General features: G+C 40.1%; 2 long non-coding RNA genes across 2 annotated transcripts in view; one reads left to right on the top strand and one right to left on the bottom strand.

Annotated features, from left to right (window-relative positions):
• LOC118574361 overlaps nucleotides 1–9,922 on the bottom strand; it is a 71,251-nt gene that overhangs the window by 46,366 nt on the left and 14,963 nt on the right. The window lies entirely within an intron of this gene.
• On the top strand, nucleotides 3,917–9,847 carry LOC118574362. Its single transcript, XR_004943724.1, has 4 exons — nucleotides 3,917–4,463; nucleotides 5,876–6,042; nucleotides 7,473–7,730; nucleotides 8,604–9,847. It is a non-coding gene; the product is annotated as an uncharacterized LOC118574362 (long non-coding RNA).

The raw sequence follows: 9,922 nt of genomic DNA, 5'->3' as shown, positions 1-9,922 counted from the left end.
TTTGCTTACCAGAAATCAGTTGCTTACATTAATTCATAAAACTCTTTAATAAACATATTTGTGAGACTGAATAATTGTATCATAAATTTTTCCTGGATGTTTTCTATATGTGTGAATCTATTCTGGAGGCTAAGAGAATTCACAGAACAATAAGATATTCAGTAATTTGATATTGCTTTCATACATCAGAGCCTAAGAACTGGCCAATATTGATAATTTTCAGAACTCTGGCCATTCAGAGGCCTGCATCTAATAATCTGTACGAAAAATTTATATATTGTATCATGTATTAAAGAGTAATAAATAGTATATATACCTATAACTTCATCTTGAGTTTGGCTGAAAAACTTTATAGCATGTATAATTAAGTTGTGAAGTTTTTTGGTTTTTTTTTTTTTTTTTTTTTGAGCTGAGGATCGAACCAAGGGCCGAGTGCTTGCTAGGCAAGTGCTCTACCACTGAGCTAAATCCCCAACCCCCAATTTTTTTTTTTAATATATGATATTTATTCACTGACTTTGCTGTAGTATTGGTCTTTGATGGCTTTGTATTTCATTCTTTCTGGGCATAGCTTGTGGTGTCTCAGTGTGTCCTAAATTAGCTGTGAATCTGTTATGTTGTCCCTTCTGGTCAGCAACTTCTGATCGTCATCCCTGAACATTTGTACTGGTGGGAATCACAGGTAAGTGCCTCCATGCACAGCTCTAAATATAAAATTTTATGGTAAGAATTCAGGACAAGAACATAAGAAAAACGGCTCCAGAGTTGGCTCAGCAGTTAAGAGAATTTCCTGTTCTTCCAAAAGCACCCGAGTTTGATTTGGGCAACCAAGTCAATATACTAATAGCTGCAAGATAACTACAGCTACAGGGGCTCAGACACACCCTTTTGGCCTCTATGGATAAATGTACACACATAGTATGTATTCATATGCATACAGAGATAAACATAAAGTAAAAAGAAACCATTTTAATGAGAATAAAAGACCAGGCTTTACAATACAGGCTTTCCAAACTTACAACTTTGTCTAATACTGCCCAGAAATCTAAACTAAAGTATCAGTTAAAAAAACCTTTCTCTTGAGAACCCTTTGCTCACGGCTGGAGGTTCTTTTGCTAAATGTATCTCTTTCCCTCCATCCACATCCTGAAGTCAACATTACAACTGTCGCAACTAACTCCAACTTTGCATTTGAAAAGGTTTGGTTTAAGTGCATATTTATTGTATATTTAAATCATTGTCTACAGTGAACACCATGTAGGCACTGGGATAGATGTAGTAAAGTTGCAAAACTTCATCAGGATGCAATATAAAGTTTAATGCCAGTGCTTTCCTTTTGGTTAGCTCCCAAGTGCTTTCTGAGTCCTATGTGTGAAAAATATCTTAAGTATTAATGAGGGAAAAAAATAACACTGATACTCAAATGAAAAGGAATAACCAAGAACAAGGCATAGATAGTGAAACCTTGGAAAACAGCCCTTGGCTGTGAAATTCTTCGGAATGTTATGTTAACACTTGTGTTTCAATGTTACATGAGAAAGGCACAAGATAAAAACACAATCTAGTGACCTATCCTTTTGGAATTTAAAGTCATTTTCATACACGTATCATTCCAAATACGATTATGGAACATTCAGTCTTGAGAGTACAGAGATCCTCCTGATAGGCTGGTAGTCAACCTCCTGCTGGTGGATACACAGGCCTATTGTCTCTATCAGTATCTGGAGTATGATGCCCTAGGAACCTGTGAAGTGGATCTGGTAAGGAACCAGGTTTCCTGATGCCCAGATTTGCTGTTCTCCATCATTGAGGTATTGGCATTTGCTTTTCTCTTCTATGCCTGGATCCTGAAATTAGCTTTCGAGATCATAAGCCAACTGGATATCATGAGAAAGCACTGGAGGTAGAATGCTGCTGTGTGAAGAAGAGGGCAAATGCAACACTTGATCATGTGGTCCTTGAGTTCTAGATAGAAGAGCTACCTGCTAAGGGTAGGCACTTTACATCTCACTTTCTCTTGTTTGTGTGATGCCAGCCTGGCCCTTTCTAACTTGATCTGCCCTTGATATCAAATGGCAATGCAAAGCTGAATTCCAAGACTGGAGCTGATTTTCTCAGGTTGGAGGAAAAAATATGCATAAAGTTGTATAAATCTTGCTTGCTTATCACCAACCTACTATGAAACAGACAAGAAAACTTTGCACTCTCTTGGGACAACCTGCTATCTCTTGGATACCTCATACATTTCTGTGTAGGCCCTGGGAGATTTTTCAAAGGCAGGGCCTGGTGGCAGATCAAATGGATCCAAATCCAAACTAGGTCTCTGACCTTAGGGGCATGGTCCACTCATGTACCATAGCAGTGTCTAGTGTACCGCCTACTGATTGACAGGGGAAGTACACAGTTGCCCAGAACTTAGGAACAGGAAGTCAAGGTGGTGCTTCAGTATTGCTAGCCTAGAGTATTACTCTAGTTGCTGATTTCACAAAAAAGGGAGATTTGGAATTCAGTAAGTCTTGGTCATTTAAGCCAGGCAGAATTAAGCACCATTTGGTTTGGCCACTGTGGCCCGATGGCTAGGTAAGATTCAGGAGTCCAATCTACTTGGGCTAGAAGAAAAGATTCACATATCAAATAGAGGCTCCTAAGTGGGATGTTGTTTAAGAAGATTCCCCTGATGTGTTGGAGGCAGCTGGGAGGTGTGGCTGATTCCTCAAGGCTAGAGCAAAGGGGGCTTGTTTGTGTTTACAGTGCTAGGAATGACATTGGGGCCTCTGCTGTTTAGGTAAAGGTGTCACATCCAGGCACTCAACAGGACAAGAGGAGGTTTGGTAGTTTTACTCTGATGTCATGACTCCTAAGGGAACAGTCCACTAGGCTTGTTTATCACCAACCTACTATGAAACAGATAAGAAAACTGAGGAGAATAATATGATTTTTTGTCTCAGGCATGAAGAACTTCAGCGATCTATAAGTCTGGTATGGTAGTATATACTTGTATTCCTTGTACTCAGTAACCTGAGGCGGGAATATCATAAGCTCCAGGGCAATCTGCACATCGTTCAGTTTGAGGGTAATATGAGCTACATACGCAGATCCTATGTCGAAGACAAAAGCAAATTTAAGAAGCTAATGAGAAATAGACAATGAATAAAAATTGGATAAAAAGTAGAAATTTGAGTTAAAGAATTCCATGTCTATTCCTTTTAAAGTAAATATTTGATTTTAGCAAGTTTCCTTTGATTGAGAGACAGAGCAAAAATTCTGAAAGATTGAATTTCTAAAGGTCTTTTAATAAAAAACCTGGAGCCAGATATTGGTATAAAAGCAGAAAGATCAGAGAAGCAAAGCAAGCCACAGCTACCTCCTCTTCCCCCACCAACTCCTCAGCCTGAAAAACCTCAGCCAATAGGCCTCTAGCTGAATGAGCTTCCTCAGCTGAAAAGGCTTTAGTTCCCATCTCCTCACGACTTATATATCTTTCTCTGCCCAGGCATTACTTCCCTCCTAGTTCTGGCATTAATGGCGTGTGTGTTTCCCAAATATTGGGATTCAAGGTATGAAATCTCAAGTACTAGGATTAGAGGTGTGTGCCATCACTGCCTGGCTCAGTTTCTCTCCTAGACTGAGTCAATTTCATGTAATCCAGGGTGGCTTTGAACTCACAGAGATCCAGACAGATCTCTACCTCCCTAATCGTCTCTGCTAGGATATATATATATCCATCTGCTTCAAAAGAAAAAAGGCTGGGTGTGTATCTCTGTGGTAGAGTACTTGATTGCTTTGTTAGAGGCACTGGGCTCAATCCTCAGTATCAACACGGGAGTAAATTTATACATAAAGCAAGGGTTGGTGATATAAGACTGTTTCTCTAAATTAATCAAGGGCCTGGGTTAAATGTTCAAAGCTCAGTACCACAAACGGGCAGGAGGTGGGGGTGGGCACAGGACAATGGGAAGACACTGTACTAACTAGTAAAAAGCACTTAGACTTGTGATTTTTCTAGAGATGTCCCCAGGGCTCAAGTGCTTTCCTTCTACTTTTTCCTTCACTTACTGGATAAGTACCACTGAGTTAATCACACCTGAATGTACACCGTCCAGAGAGAATTTATGAAGGCAAAAGATGAGGATTCTGATGAGGGGTGGTTTTCACTCTTTGGCTTGAATTGGGAGAGATGAAAGTAAAATGGCTGCCTTTTAAGCTAGCTCCCTAACACTGGACAAAATGGATACCAGGCATGTCTCACTTTTTTTTCTCGTTTTTTTTCCAGACCAAATGGGCGGGAGAAGAGGATGTAAGATGGCGCTGCTGAGCTTATGTAGAGCACTACTGCCCCCAAGTGGAATTATTTTTAGCAGATGTGGCACCATCAAGGTTTCTTTCCCATAAACCCTAGCAAGGAAGAGGACTGGCCGCCAAATTTAAGCTCATTGTCTTCCAAGGCACCAAGATACCAGAAAGTGGGTATATCCTAGAAGCTGGTGTAACTCCTCAAAGACCTGAACATCGAGGGGCCTGAACTGGTCCACCAGCGGCTTGTAATACTGAAAGCGTGTTCTATCCAGTTTGGACTTGGAAACAGGAAACAACTCAGACAAAAGCTAACTCTCCACAGTCAAGATGCCTTGCTGGTTAGAGAGTGAGACTAGGTGTCAAAGAACTTAATTCAGTCTTGTGGGGTAGGGGCATGGCAGCATAGGAAAGATGTGTGTGTGTGGGGGCGGGGTTTACTGCCCTTGCCTCTACAGGTAGAACTTAATGTGCCATCATTGTACTACAGTTGTACAATACCTGGTAGAAGGAAGATTGCAGCAGTGTAAGACCAGCAAGGACAAGCCAGTTCCTGGTGGCACAGTGTGGTTAGGAGGGCCTAAGGTGTTTTATTGTCTGAAGGCTTGGAGAACCCAAAACACAAAGAATTACGCTTCCTTCTAGGAGAACAAACACACGTGGGAGACAGAGAGTAGATTCAGTGGTCCCTAAAATCCCAATGAACATATTTACAGAAATAGAATAGCTAATCCTTAACTTCATTTGGAATTTGAAGATAAGTAATTGATACAATATTGATTTTCATATAAGAATCAGAGTGGCAAGCCCCATAACTTTTATATTATCATCTCTTAACTGTCTTCTCAAGTGAAATACAGAAGTCCTTATATTCTAAATATGTTAATATGTCCACAGTTAAGGTGATGCCAAAGAGGGTAAAGTTCTAGCTTTAGGATGTCTGTCACTGCTGAAGACAGTTTGTTTGAATGTATTTCTGGGCTACATGGGTGGCCCAAGTCTTAAACATTTGTTGAGCTGTTGTTGTTTAACGTTTTTTGGAGATAGTTTGTTTTCTCTATTTGGAATACTCACACTTTGTAGTCTGGCTCTCACCGTCTTGAACCTACTTCTGAGGTAACCACCAACTTATTTTAAAGTTGTCTTGATTTATGACTTTCCTTAAACCCTGTGACAGTGCTTCCATGTTGGAACATGGAATTTGCGGTAACCTAAGTCTGTGTTTCTGGGCCATGATCACTCAGAATGGCTTCAGCATGAACCATCTCTTATTCCCTTTAAGATGAGAGCTGTTGTTTTTATATCAACATATGAATGCTTTATTTTCTTCAGTCTAGACCTTGACATTATTTGTCAAAAAGTGCCCAGAAATTAGACCTTTTTAGAGGTCAAATGCAATGTAATTAAGTGGTTTTTTTGTTTTTGTTTTTGTTTTTTTTTAAGTAAAGTCAGCCTGATCCCTGGGTACAAAAGGACTAGTGCCTAGTTCAGAATTTAGAGACTACTTGGAAGGGAATCTGGATGAGAGAACCATACTGTGTTCTCTAATCCTTATGTTTAAGCATTTTCTCTTCTTTCCTAGGTCTGGATCCCCTAGGTTTGCCCCCAGAACCACCAGAAAGTTCAATGCCATGTAGAAGGCTGGTGGGTAAAGAGGGGCAGAAACCAGAAGACTTGGCCATGTGGACACAGACTTCTTCAAAAAGATATCTATCTGATCATAAATGACAGTTGGTGCCTCAGGCGGGGGTCAGTTCTTTTTCTTTGTTTCTCCGTAGTTCTGGTGCTGGGATAAAGTTCCAGCCTTTCCTAATGTATTCCTATTGATAGCAAATGGAAACCAAAAGGTAAATTCTTAGATAAGCTCACTCTTTTTCAGATTGAGGAAAAAAGGTTCGCCTTTGGGATCTTTTTTTCAGATTGGAAGGGCGGGGGGTAGAGTCAACTTCTCGATGCTTATGGACCAATACTGCCATCTTTCGGACAAGTTTCAAAAACCCCCACTGATACATAATTTCTTCCATGCAAGTCCCTAGGAAAGTTGTGCCTATGGGATATTGAAGAGACCCAGATTCCACTAACCATTACAATATTTTCCTCTGGGGGTAGCTTGGAGCCATGCACTAGTGTACTCTGGAGGCGTAACCTAGAGACAAAGGGACTGGAACCAAGTGCAGTTGCCATGAGGTACAGGAAGAGGGAGTGGAGGGGCAGAGCTTCAGTTTTGTTTTTTAAGATTTAAAAATGTATTGTATTTATTAATTTTTATTAGTTTTAATTATGTGTACATGTCTGTGTGAGGGTAAGTACCTACCACCCCTCTTGGTTGGTAGGAATCAACTGAGGCCCCGGACAGGAGCAGTACATAAAACTGAGGAATTCCTCTAGCCCCAAACCTGGAGTCTCAATTGAAGTTGTCTTAGCAAGCTCATGATGACCATTAAATTTCCATTGGGAATGACTGGCTGATTTACCATGACAGAAGCAGCCACAAGGAATACCAAACTCCAAAAGCAGCTATGTCAAGAAAAAGCTTGCATGTTACTTCAAGGGAATTAAACAGTAGACAGAGACCCCCAAGAACGTGCATTTATCTCTAGGAGGGGCTCTTGTTGGTCCTTCCAAACTTGAAGATCCCAGTTGGTGGTTCTAATGCCTTCCTGTATCAGTATTTTTGTCCAAGGTTCATCTTTCCAGGCTGCTCCTAGCTTCAGGGTCTAGACTGAAGCATCATTAGTGTGTAGCTTCTCCTAACTCCTTTGGAAATGACACATTGGCCCAGCATGGAGCCTAGACACCTTCTAAGATCATTAAGGCCAGTCATTCCCTTTTGAAAAAGCTCCATGGAAAAGAACTTGGTGTTTCAAAATCATTGCCTCATGTGTCAGTATATATCTAGACCATCCCTTCCTGTCTGAAAAAACTTGACCAAGAAAAGGAAGCCAGGACATACAGTTACAGTTCATTTTAGCCTTGTTGGTGTGATTTAAAGCCCAGAGAGCAGCTTTGTTTTCTGTTTTTGTTTTGAGAGACAAGATCTAGCTGTGTATCCCTACAGAGCATTTCCTCAGCCTTGGGCTTGGGCTAGTTTGTCAGTGTTTTAGGACATCTCTAGCAAAAACCTCACAAATCCAAATGTTCCTTTTTATTACTGTTTGATACCAATATTCTTCTTTCAGCCTGTCCTGTCAAACCCTGTTTACTTATGAAGAGCTTTCCTACACATCTGAATCTACAAGAAGCACAGTTCTTGCTCAACTCTCCAGACAACTGGGCGCACCTGAGACCATACCATACAGCACGCCTTCTCACGGCCTCTAGAACTGATCCTTGCTTGCTGTTTCTACACCACTGCAATGACATAGCCATCTGGCTTCGCACAGAAATGTTACTTAAAAGCCTGCTTCAAGGGGCTGGAGTTGGAAAGAAGTGCCCATGTGAGCCTGAATTTGTCTTTCCATGGGTTTTTGTCATCTTCAAATTGAGAGGAATCAATGCCCCCTTTTGGGCTCTGTATATTTATTTTCTACTCCAAGGTATAACTGGCATCCGTGCCTCTCTTAGGACATTAAGGAGAAAGCATGGGGGTCCCAATGTTAAATTTTTCACATTGTGTGCCTCCACTTGCAGGCATACTGATGGTGGGGACAGCCTTTCCTGTAGTTGTTCACTCCAGTCTTCCAGGGAAGACCTAAATTTAGACAAGGCTAGAGAACAAATACTTGCATTGTGGTGATCCTTCCTTGATCATAGTGTGGGCTTCCATACCCCTATATATGTTTTAAAGACACCAGAGTCAAAACCAAGTGTTCTCTATCATTCTAACGGGAAAAATATTTTGTTTCTTGTCTATCCCCATTCCCAAAGCACGACTCAAGAGATGGTTAAGACTCATCAGACAAATCTTTACTAGTTATGAGGACAGGGGCTTTGGGTTCAGTCTGTCATCAATGAATCCCTTTTGTCCATCGTAAACCATTGCATTCTTTCTATGATACTTAGAAAAAGCTAGCATTTTACAAGTGTCTTTTCGGTATACACTGTATTGTTGTATTATCATGCACTACTTTAAGCTCACTGAGAAACTGGGTCTGGAGGTGGGACTTGGCCTTTCTACTTGAGACCCAAGCATGTTTTTCTGAAAGTATACTTCTAAACTTGCTATCCTGGGTTAGTCTAGACACTTGGTTCAGGGAAAAGGAGAGCAAGAAAACAGCCCAAGACTGTGCCCTTAGGAACAGCTCAGAGTCAATTTATTTCCAATAAATCTCCAATAGAAACAGAGGTTTCTTTTGTTTGTTCTCTAACAGGAAGATGTCTGTAATGAACACAGGTAACAGGATACTCATCCGCATAGAGGACTTCATCTGGAAATCCTGTCAGTAACACCAGCATCACAGGTTTAACAGGCCTACTTCAGCTGATTTCTGAAGGATGTTATAAACATTGATTTGATGGTGGTTTATTATCTACCTGTATGGTACCCACACTCATAGAAAACCAAAGGCACAGGTATGGTAAAGCATTCTCTGGACCATACAGAATATAAAGAGACCTTTGTCTTGTGTTTTCTATGAGGTTTGCCTGGGATTTACAAAGCCTCATTGTCAACAATGTATACAGGTAATCTTAATTGATCACATTATGCAATGCATATAGCTTGGATTAAGCTATCATTTAATAAGATGTTACTGTGATATAAGGAAAGAAATAAAAGGGAACTAATAAGTAGAAGAGATATGAAATATTATAAGGATATGGATGGAAACTTTGTCCTTAGTTTAAAGATCACTGGATGTTTCCAAACTGGAAAAGATAAAAGACAGTGGAAAGTCTGAAGAAATCACAAAAGGTCTGAGTAGGTTATAGAAAGTATGGCAAAGATGAGGGATAGTGATGATGTATGTAAGATTAAAATTTCTAATGTCCAATGTCCTGTTTAGATGAATAGCATTCTCTTAAGGTAAAGATATGCGTTTGGTATCTTTCACAAGGACTGACATAAACAATCAAAATAGTCTATCTATGTAAGACTTATTTAAAAGTGTTTGACTTTTGCCAACCTTTAATGTTACACAAAAGCTAAAAGATACCAGATTGGTGTAACTGATCTGGGTTTTTAATAACCATACTTAGAAGCCTATACGAATGTGAATTGAGGCATTAAATGGGACTACATTTTGGGCCTTGCCTTCAAAGGTCCTACAACTCTGGCAAGTCACCTGTCTTCCTGATCAGAGAAGCTATGGAGACTGCACAGGGTGGACTCTAACCAGGGGACAATAGCATTTGTACATTTTATGAACAGAAGAGTTGATACAAAAAAATGCCCTCAACGCTTCAAAAGAATATTGTCAGCAATGCCTTGTGACTTATGTGCAACAAACAGCACAACTAATAAATGAAAGAAAAACGACCAAGAAGCTAAAAGAATGAGAGGGCCCTCCTCCCAAGCACAAATGACCCTTGAGGACCAGATACTCAACTGGCTTTGACAGTAAAAAGAAAGTTATTTTACGCCAACTGCATGGTCTTAAAGTAGTAGGAAAGTATAATCAAAGGTTAAAAATTACATATACATATAAATTTTAAATTATACACATAATTTTAACCTTTGATATTATGTGTG

The sequence above is a fragment of the Onychomys torridus genome, chromosome X (genome assembly GCF_903995425.1).
Source record: "Onychomys torridus chromosome X, mOncTor1.1, whole genome shotgun sequence".
Lineage (NCBI taxonomy): Eukaryota > Metazoa > Chordata > Mammalia > Rodentia > Cricetidae > Onychomys > Onychomys torridus.
This window is presented reverse-complemented; position numbering and strand designations above follow the sequence as displayed.